The following is a 14,611-nucleotide window of genomic DNA, read 5'->3' as shown; positions in this document are numbered from 1 at the left end:
CCCTTCTTGATTAACTTTTACACCCATTGTTTCATATAACTAGTTGATTTTTGCTCGAAATAGAGGGCGAGGTACCCCGGCCTCTGCATCGAAGAGATGCATATGGCCGTTATTTAGTACTCCATCTCATGAAACATGTTATAACTATTTCTTACTTTTGATTTACTCCCTCCGTCCCACCAAAAGTGTCTTGAATATCTGCCTTCACCTTTTTTCCCTTAGAAAAGTAACTCGATCAAAATCCAATTATTTACTAAACAAGAATGAAATACTTGTTATGCCTAATTTACTTAGTTTAACCTGTACCTTTTATAATTCTGTTCTTTATCCGGCTAGATTTTTCTTTGCCAAATTGCCCGAAGCTTATGCATATTTCAACCCCATCGTGGATGTTATGCCTATCATAGCTCTATTTTTTTTCTATTAGCCTTTGTTTGGCAAGCTGCTTTAAGTTTCACATGAAATGTATAGTACTCTATCTACCAAATTGAATGTTGTATTCATTCCAAAAAATCAACAAAATGTGTACAAGGCGAGAACTTTTATATTTTTATATTACTAGTATGTATGCACGTCAAACCATTAAAGATCTATTTGATAATCAAAAGAATATTTATAGCATGCCTTTCGCATGTTTTGAAAGAATATATAAAAAATATAAAAAAAAATAGATGTAGAGAATGTATTATTCTACCAGAGTGTAAAATCTGAAATTGAGATACCCTATATTCGGGCCGCACAAAAATGAAAGAATCTGATAGATTTTGAAGTTACAAAATGTTGGAAAATATATATCAGATTTTTTTGTTGTTGCAAAACCTTAAATATAAGATATTTTGATTTGGACATTTGAATGTTGGTAGAACACAACATTGTTGACACCCGTATTTAATCTCCGTTTTCTTTGGAACTTCAAAATGCAGCTCTCAAAATTTTCAAAAACCATGCTACATGTAGCTCGAGCTATATTCATGGTTTTCGAAAGAAAATAGTGCCAACAATGCATATATAAAATACGAAAACAAGAGTGGTCCTACAAAAAATGATGTTTCTTCCCATCAGTCGGCAAACGAAGGGAACAAATAAAAAATTAAAAATATGTGTACATCTAACACTCACTCGTTTCTTATCTACCTTTTCCTTTGATGTTTCCTTGAGAGTTGAGACCGTAAGAACCTTCCATTGATCCATGTAGCAGTGCTGAATAGCGATTTCTTTGAACGGGGTTATTCCTATGATTCAGGGGTTTCAGATATTTGGTCATTTTTTGGGGTAGACCCAAGGCTCACGTGATGGTTCTAAAATATTGTAGAGTTAGCTATGTGCACTCTTCACAGAGAATCCTGCTGTTGTGCACCGTTAGATTTATCACTCCAAGGGTCATGATTGAAGCTCTATACTCAGTTTAAAACTGGACCAACTGGTAGATTGTCTGTACTCCTATATTGTATACAAATATCTAATTATATACACCGTTGGATCACTTAAGACAAAGGGAATTAACTACAACACAGGACTTAAACTTAAGATGATATATTTGTCAAAATTTGAATGTATCTATATGCTTTCACTTTGTCTAGATACATCTGAATTTGGACAAATCTCGACACTTTCGATTGGGACAGAGGTAGTATATATTGTGTATGCCAAAACTAGTGTCTAGTTTTGGCGAAGTTAAGACTAGTTTCGTGGGATGCATGCGGTATAAGCGATATATTGGACACTCGATTTGAACACATGAATGACCAATGTCCTTAGCTTACATAGTCGTATTTATCTGTGAGCACGAACGATGAGCAGTCTGCTTTGTTTGAATATGGTTGCCGGTAACACCCTATTCGTCTCCATTTCTAATATTACGAAAACCCGATGTCCATGTTCGTAATCCCGCCATCGGTGGTGGATGATCAGCGATACGCGTGGTTCCTCGCTCCAAGCTGCGATGGCAAGCGATTGATGATCATCCTTACATAAACTACATTGGGATTGCCAATCTTTGAAGTACCTCGACATTCCCTATGCTGCTAATGGGCTTCGACTACGGCGATATCCTCTGTTGCCACCTATGTCTTTGAGCAGGATCCCATATCTCTGTTCGTTGCAGCACGTGCGGGGACTTTCATTGGAGGCGGGTTAACAGCCTCGGCGACCACTCTCTGTTCCTCGGACTCAATTACCCGATCATTGCCAACTTTGAAGAAGCGTGAATCCAAAGCTCACGATGGCACATTGGTTCCATTCATGAGGAAAAACTGCGTCTACACAGGCATCTGGAAGTATCTTCATAATCAATACCCTAAAATTTTGCGCTGCAACCTCCGACGGATGAAGGTGAGACTGTGGGACTTATCAGCCTTCCCAAAGATAGTTGGGGTAGTGTCCGACAAGCGGCTATGTGGTTTAAGCCTGCTTTAAACATTGCCCCTTCGGTGTTACCTTTAAAAAAACACTGACACACTTTTTTATTATGCTTGAAGTGTTGAGAAGTAGTACACTGTTTTTAGTATGTACTAGTTTGAATCAGTTTATTTGAACACTGCCCTGCTTTTGCATTTCGTGTTGCCTTCATATTATAACCCATGCATGGCTGTTTTAGGATTGACTTTATTTCAGCACTATAATTACAATGTGTGTACGTCCTTTATAATATAGCAACCTCTTGTTGATCATAGTCATGAGAGGACCATTCCTATTTTTTTCGCCGCTAAAGGGTAAAGTACATCCCTGGGGGCAGCGATTCTTGCTGCAGGCCACTAAACATGCATCAACTATGAGCAAAGAAGTTGATGTGCGGCCTAGGTGACTGTGCGGACCCCACATGTTAACCAAAGAAAAAAACATGTCAATACGGAACTAATGTACATACGACAACTCCTATATGATATGTGTACGATTGAGCATCTGGAGGTGTGCTGCCACCTGCTTCCTCACACGTTGGGTTTGATCTTGTGTTGCGTACACGGATCGGACTGAAATTGTCGTGTGCATAGCAAGGTTCATGTCAATAAGGCTGAGTGCCTGAGTTTGGCATCTAAGTCTAGGCAACAAATACTTTTGGGTTCCAACGGCCATCTACATGGTATTTGCTATAGGCCTACTTGCTCAGGCTGTCGAAGCCCAATAACTAGAAATGGGCTTTTCTTCTCACGCAATTTCGGCCCTTTTCTAATGAACCATAGATCCAATGATGGCAAAAAACAAAAACATGGAGATTCTGCATAAAAGTTGTTTTTATTTATTTAGAATTATCCGGTTGCAATTTCTGAAACTGCTCATGGCCAATATGAAAATCCTTGATCGCTCCATACCCACACGGATCATAGTATTTTTAAAAAATTCATAAAGTGGATTTGAAATTTAAAACATATCCTAATAATTCCATGATTTATTCTATTAACTTGCAAGATCTTGGAGCGAAAGAGCTTGTATTAGACTGCAAAAATAATACAGAAAAACCTGTCATTAACAAGAAATGAAGGTTTATCGTCCAAAGAGGATGCCATGTGGGACCCATGAGCCAGCAGCGTCCTCAACATTTCAAAGGCGGTAGGAGATCCAAAAAAAAGGCAAGTATCTCGAAAATAGGGGTCAAAAAATAAATCATAGAAAGGAATCATTTATAGTTCAGAGTGGCTGACATGTGGGACAGATCTGCCAGCAGCATCCTCATCATTTCAATGTCGGCAGAGGATCAAAAGAAAAAAAAGGCAAATAGCCAGAAATTAGAGGTCGAAAGTAAATCCAACAAAGGAAATTTTTATTATTCATAGAAGAAGACATGTGGGACCGACCTGCCAGCATCGTCCTCATCGTTTTAAAGGCCCCAAGGGATCAAAAGAAAAAGGCAAATAGCTAGAAATTAGGGGTAAAAAATAAATCCAACAAAGGAAAGGTTTATTGTTCATAGAGGCTGACCTGTGGGACCCATGAGCCAGCAGCCTACTCAATTTCAAAGGCGGCATAGGATCGAAAGAAAAAGGCAAGTGACCAAAAATCAGGGGGGAAAAAATCCAAGAAAAGAAACTTTATTGTACATAGAAGATGACATGCGGGTCCCATGAGCCAGCACCTTACTCCACGTTTCAGAGGCGGCATGAGATTGAAAGAAAAAGGCAAGTCACCAAATATCAGGAGCCAAAAATAATCCAAAAAAAGAAACTTTTATTGTACATAGAGTATGACATGCGGGTCCCATTAGGAAGCAGCATCATCAACGTTTCCAAGGCGGCATGGGATCAAAAGAAAAAGGAAATAGCCAAAAAGCAGAGGGTGAAAAAATCGAAGAAAAGAAACTTTTATTTTTCATAGTGGATGACATGTGGGACCCATGAGGCAGCAGCATCCTCAACGTTTCCAAGGCAGCAGGGGATCGAAACAAAAAAGGAAATAGCCAAAAATCAAAGGGTGAAAATAATCCAAGAAAAGAAACTTTTATTTTACATTGAGGATGACATGTGGGTCCTATTTTGCAGCAGCGGTCTCAACGTTTCAAATACGGCTTGAGAGTTGAGATCAAAAGAAAAAGAAAGTAGCCATGAAAAGAAAGTTGATTGTACATAGAGGATGACATGCGGGTCCCATTTTGCAGCAGCTTACTCGACGTTTCCAAGGCGGCAGGGGATCAAAAGAAAAAGGAAATAGCAAAAAATCAGAGGGTGAGAAAAACCCAAGAAAATGAACTTTTATAGTACATAGAGGATGACATGCGGGTCCCATGAGCCTGCAGGTTCCTCAACGTTTCAAACATGGCATGAGATCGAAAGAAAAAGACAAGTGACCAAATATCAGGGGCCAAAAATAATAATCCAAGAAAAGTAATTTTTATTGTACATAGAGGATGACATGCGGGTCCCATTTTGCAGCAGCGGTCTGAACGTTTCAAAGACGGCATGAGATCAAAAGAAAAATGCAAGTGACCAAATATCAGGAGCCAAAAATAATCCAATAAAAAAATTTATTGTACATAGATGATGACATGCGGGTCCTATTTTGCAGCAGCGTTCTCAACGTTTCCAAAAAAAAAAGGAAGTAGCCAGAAATCATGGGCTCAAAAATATCCAAGAAAAGAAAGATTTCAATTGGGCTGCATCTGCCCGTCTGGGCTTTCGAACTATCTTGTTGGACACTTTTGGACTCGTACAATTTGAGCCCACTCCGAAACAGGAAAGTCCTATGCTTCGCGAAAACAAAAAACAAGGAGATTCAACATATAAGTTTGTTTATTTAAAAGTAAAGATTTATTTTTTTCCGTTTGCAATAGCTCAGAGCGAAATACACTGTTTATTGTCTGCAAAATAATCAAGATATCACATGTTTCTTGTACGGGGAGGCTGACATCGGGTACCCATGAGCCAGCAGCGTCGTCAACGTTTTTAAAGACGGCAGAGGATCGGAAAAAAAATCAGTTGGTAAAAAAATCCAAAAAAAGAAACATTTATCGTTCTGAGAGGATGACATGCGGGACCCATGAGGCAGCAGCATTCTCAACGTTTCCAAGGCGACACAGGATTTTAAAAAAGGCGAAATAGCCAGAAATTAGAGGTCAAAATAACTCCAAGAAAGGAAAGGTTTATTGTTCATAGAGGCTGACATGTGGGACCCATGAGCCAGCAGAATCCTCAACGTTTCAAAGGCGGCAGGGGATCAAAAGAAAAATGAAGCCAAAAATTAGGGGTAAAAAATAATTCCAAGAAAGGAAACTTTTATTGTTCGTAGATGATGACATGCGGGACCCATGAGCCAGCAGCTTACTCAATGTTTCAAAGGCGGCATGAGATCGAAAGCAAAAGGCAAGTGACAAAATATCAGGAGCCAAAGATAATCCAAGAAAAGAAACTTTATTGTGCATAGAGGATGACATGCGGGTCCCATTTAGCAGCAGCGGTCTCAACGTTTCAAATGCGGCTTGAGATCAAAAGAAAAAAAAAGTTGATTGTACATAGAGGATGACATGCGGGTCCCATGAGTCAGCAGCTTACTCAACGTTTCCAAGGCGGTAGGGGATCAAAAGAAAAAGGCAAGTGACCAAAAATGAGGGTGAAAAATAATCCAAGAAAAGCAACTTTTATTGTACATGGAGAATTGCATGCGGGTCCCATTTTGCAGCAGCGGTCCCAACGTTTCAAATGCGGCTTGAGATCAAAAGAAAAAGAAAGTAGCCAGAAATTAGGGGGTAAAAAAAACTCCAAGAAAAGAAAGTTGATGGACATAGAGGATGACATGCGGGTCCCATGACCCAGCAGATTAGTCAACGTTTCCAAGGCGGCAGGGGATCAAAAGAAAAAAGAAATAGCCAAAAATCAGAGGGTGAAAAAAATCCAAGAAAAGAAATTTTATAGTACATAGAGGATGACATGCGGGACCCATTTTGCGGCTGTCCCAACGTTTCAAATGCGGCTTGAGATCAAAAGAAAAAGAAAGTAGCCAGAAATTAGGGGTAAAAAAAGTCCAAGAAAGGAAAGCTTTATCGTTCATACAGGCTGACATGTGGGACCTATGAGGCAGCAGAGTCCTCAACTTTCAAAGGCGGCAGGGGATCAAAAGAAATAGGAAATAGCCAAAAATCAGAGGGTGAAAAAAACCAAGAAAATGAACTTTTGTAGTACATAGAGGATGACATGCGGGTCCCATGAGCCAGCAGGTTCCTCAACATTTCAAACGTGGCATGAGATCGAAAGAAATAGGCAAGTGACCAAATATCAGGATCCAAAAATAATTCAAGAAAAGAAACTTGATTGTACATAGAGAATGACATGTGGGTCCCATTTAAGGAGCAGCGGTATCACCGTTTGAGAGGCGGCAGGGGATCGAAAGAAAAAGGCAAGTGACCAAATATGAGGTGCCAAAAAATCCAAGAAAAGAAAGTTTTATTGTACATAGAGGATGACATGCGGGTCCCATGAGCCTGCAGGTTCCTCAACGTTTCAAACGTGGCATGAGATCGCAAGAAAAAGGCAAGTGACCAAATATCAGGAGCCATGTGAGAAACTTTTATTGTTCATAGAGGATGACATGTGGGACCAACCTGCCAACAGCGTCCTCATCGTTTCAAAGGGGGCAGAAGATCAAAAGAAAATGGCAAATAGCCAGAAATTAGGGGTCAAAAATAACTCCAAGAAAGAAAACTTTTATTGTTCGTAGAGGATGACATGCAGGACCCATGAGCCAGCAGCTTACTCAACGTTTCAAAGGCGGCATGAGATCGAAAGAAAAAGGCAAGTGACAAAATATCAGGAGCCAAAGATAATCCAAGAAAAGAAACTTTATTGTACATAGAGGATGACATGCGGGTCCCATTTAGCAGCAGCGGTCTCAACGTTTCAAATGCGTCTTGAGATCAAAAGAAAAAGAAAGTTGATTGTACATAGAGGATGACATGCGGGTCCCATGAGTCAGCAGCTTACCCAACGTTTCCAAGGCAGCAGGGGATCAAAAGAAAAAGGAAATAGCCAAAAATCAGAGGGTGAAAAAAAATAAAGAAAATAAACTTTTATAGCACATAGAGGATGACATGCGGGTCCCATGAGCCAGAAGGTTCCTCAACGTTTCAAACGTGGCATGAGATCGAAACAAAAAGGCAAGTGACCAAATATCAGGATCCAAAAATAATTCAAGAAAAGAAACTTGATTGTACATAGAGGATGACATGTGGGTCCCATGAGTCAGCAGCTTACTCAACGTTTCCAAGGCGGCAGGGGATCAAAAGAAAAAGGAAATAGCCAAAAATCAGAGGGTGAAAAAAATCCAAGAAAATAAACTTTTATAGCACATAGAGGATGACATGCGGGTCCCATGAGCCAGCAGGTTCCTCAACGTTTCAAACGTGGCATGAGATCGAAACAAAAAAGGCAAGTGACCAAATATCAGGAGCCATGTGAGAAACTTTTAATGTTCATAGAGGATGACATGTGGGACCAACCTGCCAACAGCGTCCTCATCGTTTCAAAGGGGGCAGAAGATCAAAAGAAAAAGGCAAATAGCCAGAAATTAGGGGTCAAAAATAACTCCAAGAAAGAAAACTTTTATTGTTCGTAGAGGATGACATGCGGGACCCATGAGCCAGCAGCTTACTCAATGTTTCAAAGGCGGCATGAGATCGAAAGAAAAAGGCAAGTGACAAAATATGAGGAGCCAAAGATAATCCAAGAAAAGAAACTTTATTGTACATAGAGGATGACATGCGGGTCCCATTTAGCAGCAGCGGTCTCAACGTTTCAAATGCTTCTTGAGATCAAAAGAAAAAGAAAGTTGATTGTACATAGAGGATGACATGCGGGTCCCATGAGTCAGCAGCTTACCCAACGTTTCCAAGGCAGCAGGGGATCAAAAGAAAAAGGAAATAGCCAAAAATCAGAGGGTGAAAAAAAATAAAGAAAATAAAGTTTTATAGCACATAGAGGATGACATGCGGGTCCCATGAGCCAGAAGGTTCCTCAACATTTCAAACGTGGCATGAGATCGAAACAAAAAGGCAAGTGACCAAATATCAGGATCCAAAAATAATTCAAGAAAAGAAACTTGATTGTACATAGAGGATGACATGCGGGTCCCATGAGTCAGCAGCTTACTCAACGTTTCCAAGGCGGCAGGGGATCAAAAGAAAAAGGAAATAGCCAAAAATCAGAGGGTGAAAAAAAATCCAAGAAAATAAACTTTTATAGCACATAGAGGATGACATGCGGGTCCCATGAGCCAGCAGGTTCCTCAACGTTTCAAACGTGGCATGAGATCGAAAGAAAACGACAAGTGACCAAATATCAGGAGCCAAAAATAATTCAAGAAAAGAAACTTGATTGTACATAGAGGATGACATGCGGGTCCCATTTAGCAGCCGCGGTCTCACCGTTTGAGAGGCTGCACGGGATCGAAAGAAAAAGGCAAGTGACCAAATATCAGGAGCCAAAAATAATCCAAGAAAAGAAAGTTTTATAGTACATAGAGGAAGACATGCGGGTCCCATTTTGCAGCAGCGGTCTCAACGTTTCCAAGGCGGCACAGGACCAAAAGAAAAATGAAGTATCCAGAAATCAGGGGGTGAAAAAAAATCCAAGAAGAAAGATTTCAATTGGGCTGCATCTGGACATCTTGGCCTTCGAACTATCCTGCTTGGCCTTTTGACTCGTACAATTTCAGCCCACTCCAAAACAGGAAAGTTCGGAATTTTCTAAAAAAAACAGGAAAGTCCTATGCTTCGCAAAAACAAAAAAACAAGGAGATTCAACATATAAGTTTGTTTATGTAAAAATAAAGATTTATTTTATCCGTTTGAAATAGCTCAGAGCGCAATACACTGTTTATTGTCTGCAAAATAATCAAGATATCATATGTTTGTTGTACGGGGAGGCTGACATCGGGGACCCATGAGCCAGCAGCGTCGTCAATGTTTTAAAGGCGGCAGGGGATGGAAAGAAAAAATAAACTAAAAATCTGTTGGTAAAAAATCCAAGAAAAGAAACATTTACCGTTCTGAGAGGATGACATGCGGGACCCATGAGGCAGCAGCATCCTCAGTGATTTCAAGGCGGCAGGGGATCAAAAGAAAAAAAAGGAAATATCCAAAAATTGATTAGGGGTTCAAAATAAATCCATCAAAGGAAACTTTTATTGTTCATAGAGGATGACATGTGGGACCGACCTGCCAACAGTGTCCTCATCGTTGCAGAGGGGGCAGGAGATCAAAAGAAAAAGGCAAATAGCCAGAAATTAGGGGTCAAAAATAACTCCAAGAAAGAAAACTTTTATTGTCGTAGAGGATGACATGCGGGACCCATGAGCCAGCAGCTTAGTCAACGTTTCAAAGGCGGCATGAGATCGAAAGAAAAAGGCAAGTGACCAAATATCAGGTGCCAAAAATAATTCAAGAAAAGAAAGTTTTATAGTACATAGAGGATGACATGCGGGTCCCATTTAGCAGCAGCGGTATCACCGTTTGAGAGGCTGCACGAGATCGAAAGAAAAAGGCAAGTGACCAAATATCAGGAGCCAAAAATAATCCAAGAAAAGAAGTTTTATTGTACATAGAGGATGACATGCGGGTCCCATGAGCCTGCAGGGTCCTCAACGTGGCATGAGATCGAAAGAAAAATGCAAGTGACCAAATATCAGGAGCCAAAAATAATTCAAGAAAAGAAACTTGATTGTACATAGAGGATGACATGCGGGTCCCATTTAGCAGCAGCGGTATCACCGTTTGAGAGGCTGCACGGGATCGAAAGAAAAAGGCAAGTGACCAAATATGAGGTTCCAAAAAAAATCCTAGAAAAGAAAGTTTTATAGTACATAGAGGATGACATGCGGGTCCCATTTAGCAGCAGCGGTCTCACCGTTTGAGAGGCGGCAGGGGATCGAAAGAAAAAGGCAAGTGACCAAATATGAGGTGCCAAAAAAAATCCAAGAAAAGAAAGTTTTATAGTACATAGAGGATGACATGCGGGTCCCATTTAGCAGCAACGATATCACCGTTTGAGAGGCGGCAGGGGATCGAAAGAAAAAGGCAAGTGACCAAATTTGAGGTGCCAAAAAAAACTCCAAGAAAAGAAAGTTGATTGCTCATAGAGGATGACATGCGGGTCCCAATTAGCAGCAGCGGTCTCAACGTTTCCAAGGCGGCAAGGGATCAAAAGAAAAAGGAAGTAGCCAGAAATCAGGGGGTCAAAAAAATCCAAGAATAGAAAGAATTTTAGTTCATAGAGGATGACATGCGGGACCCATGATCCTGCATCGTAAACAGCTCGATCGGAGAGCGTTGAACGAGATGGCGCGATCGAGAAAAAAAACAATGCCAGAGAGGCTGCCATCTGGGCCCTACATCCCTCGGCGGTGCGGATTTGCGTTGACTCGGCCGGCGAACCCGAGAATTCGAGATGCACCACGTCCCGGGCCACCATACGCAACGTTTTGGCCGGTTTCGTCGGGCTAGGTGGCCTCAAAAACGAGAAAAAAAACGTTTTGACATGCACAATGGACAGACCCAAAATCGTCGGCCATGGTACACCAGCAACCACGGCGCGACTTCAACTTCATCGGCCATGGCAACTTTTCTTGTAGTGGTGGTGGTGGGACTGTTCGTGGTGGTGGGGGGGCAATGGAGCGTAAGGCCACCACGCATATGGGCAGTTGGCTGAGCCTGAGCTGCATCCCCAGCCCCGCAAAGCAGGTACTCCGTTTGCTTATCCACTGTCTGCATCCTCAATCTGTTCCTGTTCTGGAATATGCTTAAAGTAGCACATGTCTTCAGCTGTTTGTGCGTAAAGCCTCTGTGACACCATGCTCTATATTCTCTGTATCATGTTGGTACCTCCAGGTTCCGTGCTAAGGCTATGGGGAACGAGAATAGCGCCCCACCTGCTGCAGAAGCATATGGCCCGATCTGCAGCACAAGAAGCGAAATGTCACTGCCGACCTGGGCAGGGACCGCCCAGGGGTAATTTTTTTAACCAGCTTACCATGATGTAGTCTGAATCTGATACTCCCTCAGATCCAAATTAACTGACTCAACTATCTGTAGATATGGATGTATCTAGATGTGTTTTAGCTCTAGATACTACTACCTCCATCCCAAAGCTTAGGGCTTATATTATTTTTAGAAAGTCAAACTATACCATGTTTGACTAAGCTTTTACCAAAAATCATTAACATGCAAAATACAAAATTAATATCATTAAATAGATAATGAAATATATTTTCCTACGGTATCTATACAATATTATATTTGATGATAGAATATTCTAAAATTTTGGTCAAACTTTACTTGTTTTGATTTCTCAAAAATAAATAAGCCTTAAGCTTTGGGATGGAGGTAGTACATTCATATCTAGACAAAGCTGAGTCAACTAGTATTTTTGTCTGTCCATAGCTAGTGTTCATGGTGCAAAAGGCTAAGAGCATCCACTATATGCATCAGTCTATCTCATACAGTAATTCAATATCACTGCTGAGGTCTGCCTTTTGTTTAGCTATTCATATGCAGACTGAAACTTTAGGGCCTTTACTCAAAAGGAAGATCAAAACTGGTGATCAAAGCCAATATGTTGATGCCGCCCCCATCTTCTAAATGCCTCTACAAGCACAAGGCCACGCGCCAGCTGGGTTGTGATCTTTTAATGAATATGGTATATTTTCTTAATCCACAAAACATGCCTTGATTTTTGTCTGTTTATTGTCGGTTTTTTCTAATGCTTGCCAAAAGTTTACAACAACAACAACAAGAACCAAGCCTTTCAGTCCCAAACAAGTTGGGGTAGGCTAGAGTTGAAACCCATAAGATCTTGAAGCCAAAAGTTTAGAAACACCAAATTTGTTTGCTTACAATCATCATACAGTAATGTTCATCTACTCTCCAGTTCCCCTAACCCAACAAAAAATGATGTTAATTACAATTTTTAGATTAAAAGAGCACCATTATGCGATGTTAATTATGACTTTGAGATTAAAATGTCATTTGCAATTATTAATTACAATTTTGAAACAAATGATTAGTTTAACATCGATCTCTTCTGCTCTCCATTTTTCCCAACCAAACAAAAATGTAACCATCCCATTCCTCTGAAATGGAACCATTCCATTCCATTCCATGCTGTTTCAGAATCGAACACACCCTTGCATTGTTGTGAACTGTTGTCCATACACAGTCATACCCTTCCACTTACATCCAACAGTATATGCATCAGTCTGTCTCAGAGTCATTCAATATCACTGCTGAGATCTGTTCCCATTCTTATGCAGGCTGAAACTGCTGCGCCTTTACTCAAGTGGATGCGAAATGAGGCTGCTATGAGGACGATGGTGCCGGCACCATCTTCCGAAAACCTGTACAAGCACGAGGCCATGGGCCAGCTGGGTGGTGACCTTTTAATGAATCTAGTATATTTTCTTAATCCACATACATGATTTTATTATTATATGTTTAATTACTGTTGGCTTTATCTAATGCTTACCAAAAGTTCAGAAACACTGCGTTTGCTTACAATCATCATACACTAATTTTTCACATTTCAGTCTGTCTCATCCAGTATATAAACTGTTGTGTTCCGTTGGCTTCTTTTGTAATCATTTGCATTGTTGTCAACTGTTGTCTATACACAACCTTATTCTTCCACTTACATCCCGCACTATTTACATCAGTCTATCTCATAGATTTATTAAATATCAATGATGAGTTATGTTGCTATTCATATGCAGGATGAAACTTTTGTGCCTCTACTCAAATGGAAAAAAATGATCCTGATGAGGCTGCTGTGAAGACGATGGTGCTGCCACCATCTTCTGAAAGCCTCCTCAAGCACAAGGCCACGGGCCAGCTGGGTGGTATCCTTTTCAGTAAGCAGGTATATTTTCTTAATCCTCATACATGATTTGAGTTCAGAAACACACACAACCCTATTCTTCCACTTACATCCAGCACTATACACTACAAGAAAAGTTCAAATAGACAACGTCCGAAAATCGTCCACTAAGGGATATTTTTCGTCGCCTATGGGCCTAACCAGACGATATGGGTTATGTGGTCGAAACTACGTCAGGAAAAGTCCTACCATGTTTTTTTCGGTCCGTCGCGTTCGGGCGCCCTTCCGCCACGGAAAATCGGACTGTTGCAGATCTGTTTTCGGGAGCCCGTTGACTGCTGACGTCATGCAAACTGACACGTGGCAGGCGGCATTAACTGGCAGTTAACGGCGTTAACCGGCAGAAACCCCGTGGTAGATGGTAGGCCCACACGAGGCCTGCCACGCCTTAAGCGGGCCAGCCCATTTAGTTTGCGAGCCAGGCCAACTGACTTAGTTTGACCGGTCAACTATATAGCTGGGCTGGTCCATTAATTACGTGGGCCGGGCCTAACCTCTAAGGTTGACTGGTCAAAATTTAAATGGGCCGACCCACTAAGCATGTGGGCTGGGCCAAATTCACTCCTTTGACCGGTCAACAGGCAAAAGGGCCAGCCCACAAGACACGTGGGGCCCACTTTCCTGTTATCGGGCCGGCTCATTTAACAAGTGGGGTCCACCATAAAGAAAGTGGGCCGGCCCAATTAGCATGTGGGTCCCACTTTTCTGCTATCGGGCCGGGCCATTTAGTAAGTGGGGTCCACCATAGATCAAGTGGGCTGGCCCAACAAGCTAGTGGGCCAGCTCAAAAAACACAGGTGGGTCCCACTTTCCTATTATTGGGCCGGCCCATATAACAAGTGGGGTCCACCATATAGCAAGTGGGCTGGCCCAACAAGATAGTGGGCCGGCCCAATAAGCAGGTGGGGCCCACTTTCTTGTAACTGGGCCGGCCCAGTTAGTAAGTGGGGTCCAGCATAAAGCAAGTGGGTTGGCCCAACAGGTTGGCGGGCCGGCCCAATAACAAAAGTGGGGCCCACTATCGTGTTAACGGGCAGCCCAAGTAGCCCGTGGGACCCATCGGGTTGGCCCAATAAGTAGATGGGTCCCACTTTCCTGTTACCGGACCGGCCCGGCTAGTGAGTGAGGTCCACTTAAAGCAATTGGGCTTGCCCAATAAGTAAGTGGGCCGGCCCAAAATGAAAGTGGGTCCCACACTACTGTAAGTGGGCCGGCCCACTAAGTTGTAGGGCCCTGGTTGTTTGACTAGTCAACTTGCATTCTGGGCC

The sequence above is a fragment of the Lolium perenne genome, chromosome 2, assembly GCF_019359855.2.
Source record: "Lolium perenne isolate Kyuss_39 chromosome 2, Kyuss_2.0, whole genome shotgun sequence".
In the NCBI taxonomy this organism is placed as follows: domain Eukaryota; kingdom Viridiplantae; phylum Streptophyta; class Magnoliopsida; order Poales; family Poaceae; genus Lolium; species Lolium perenne.
Note: the sequence above shows the minus strand (reverse complement) of the source record.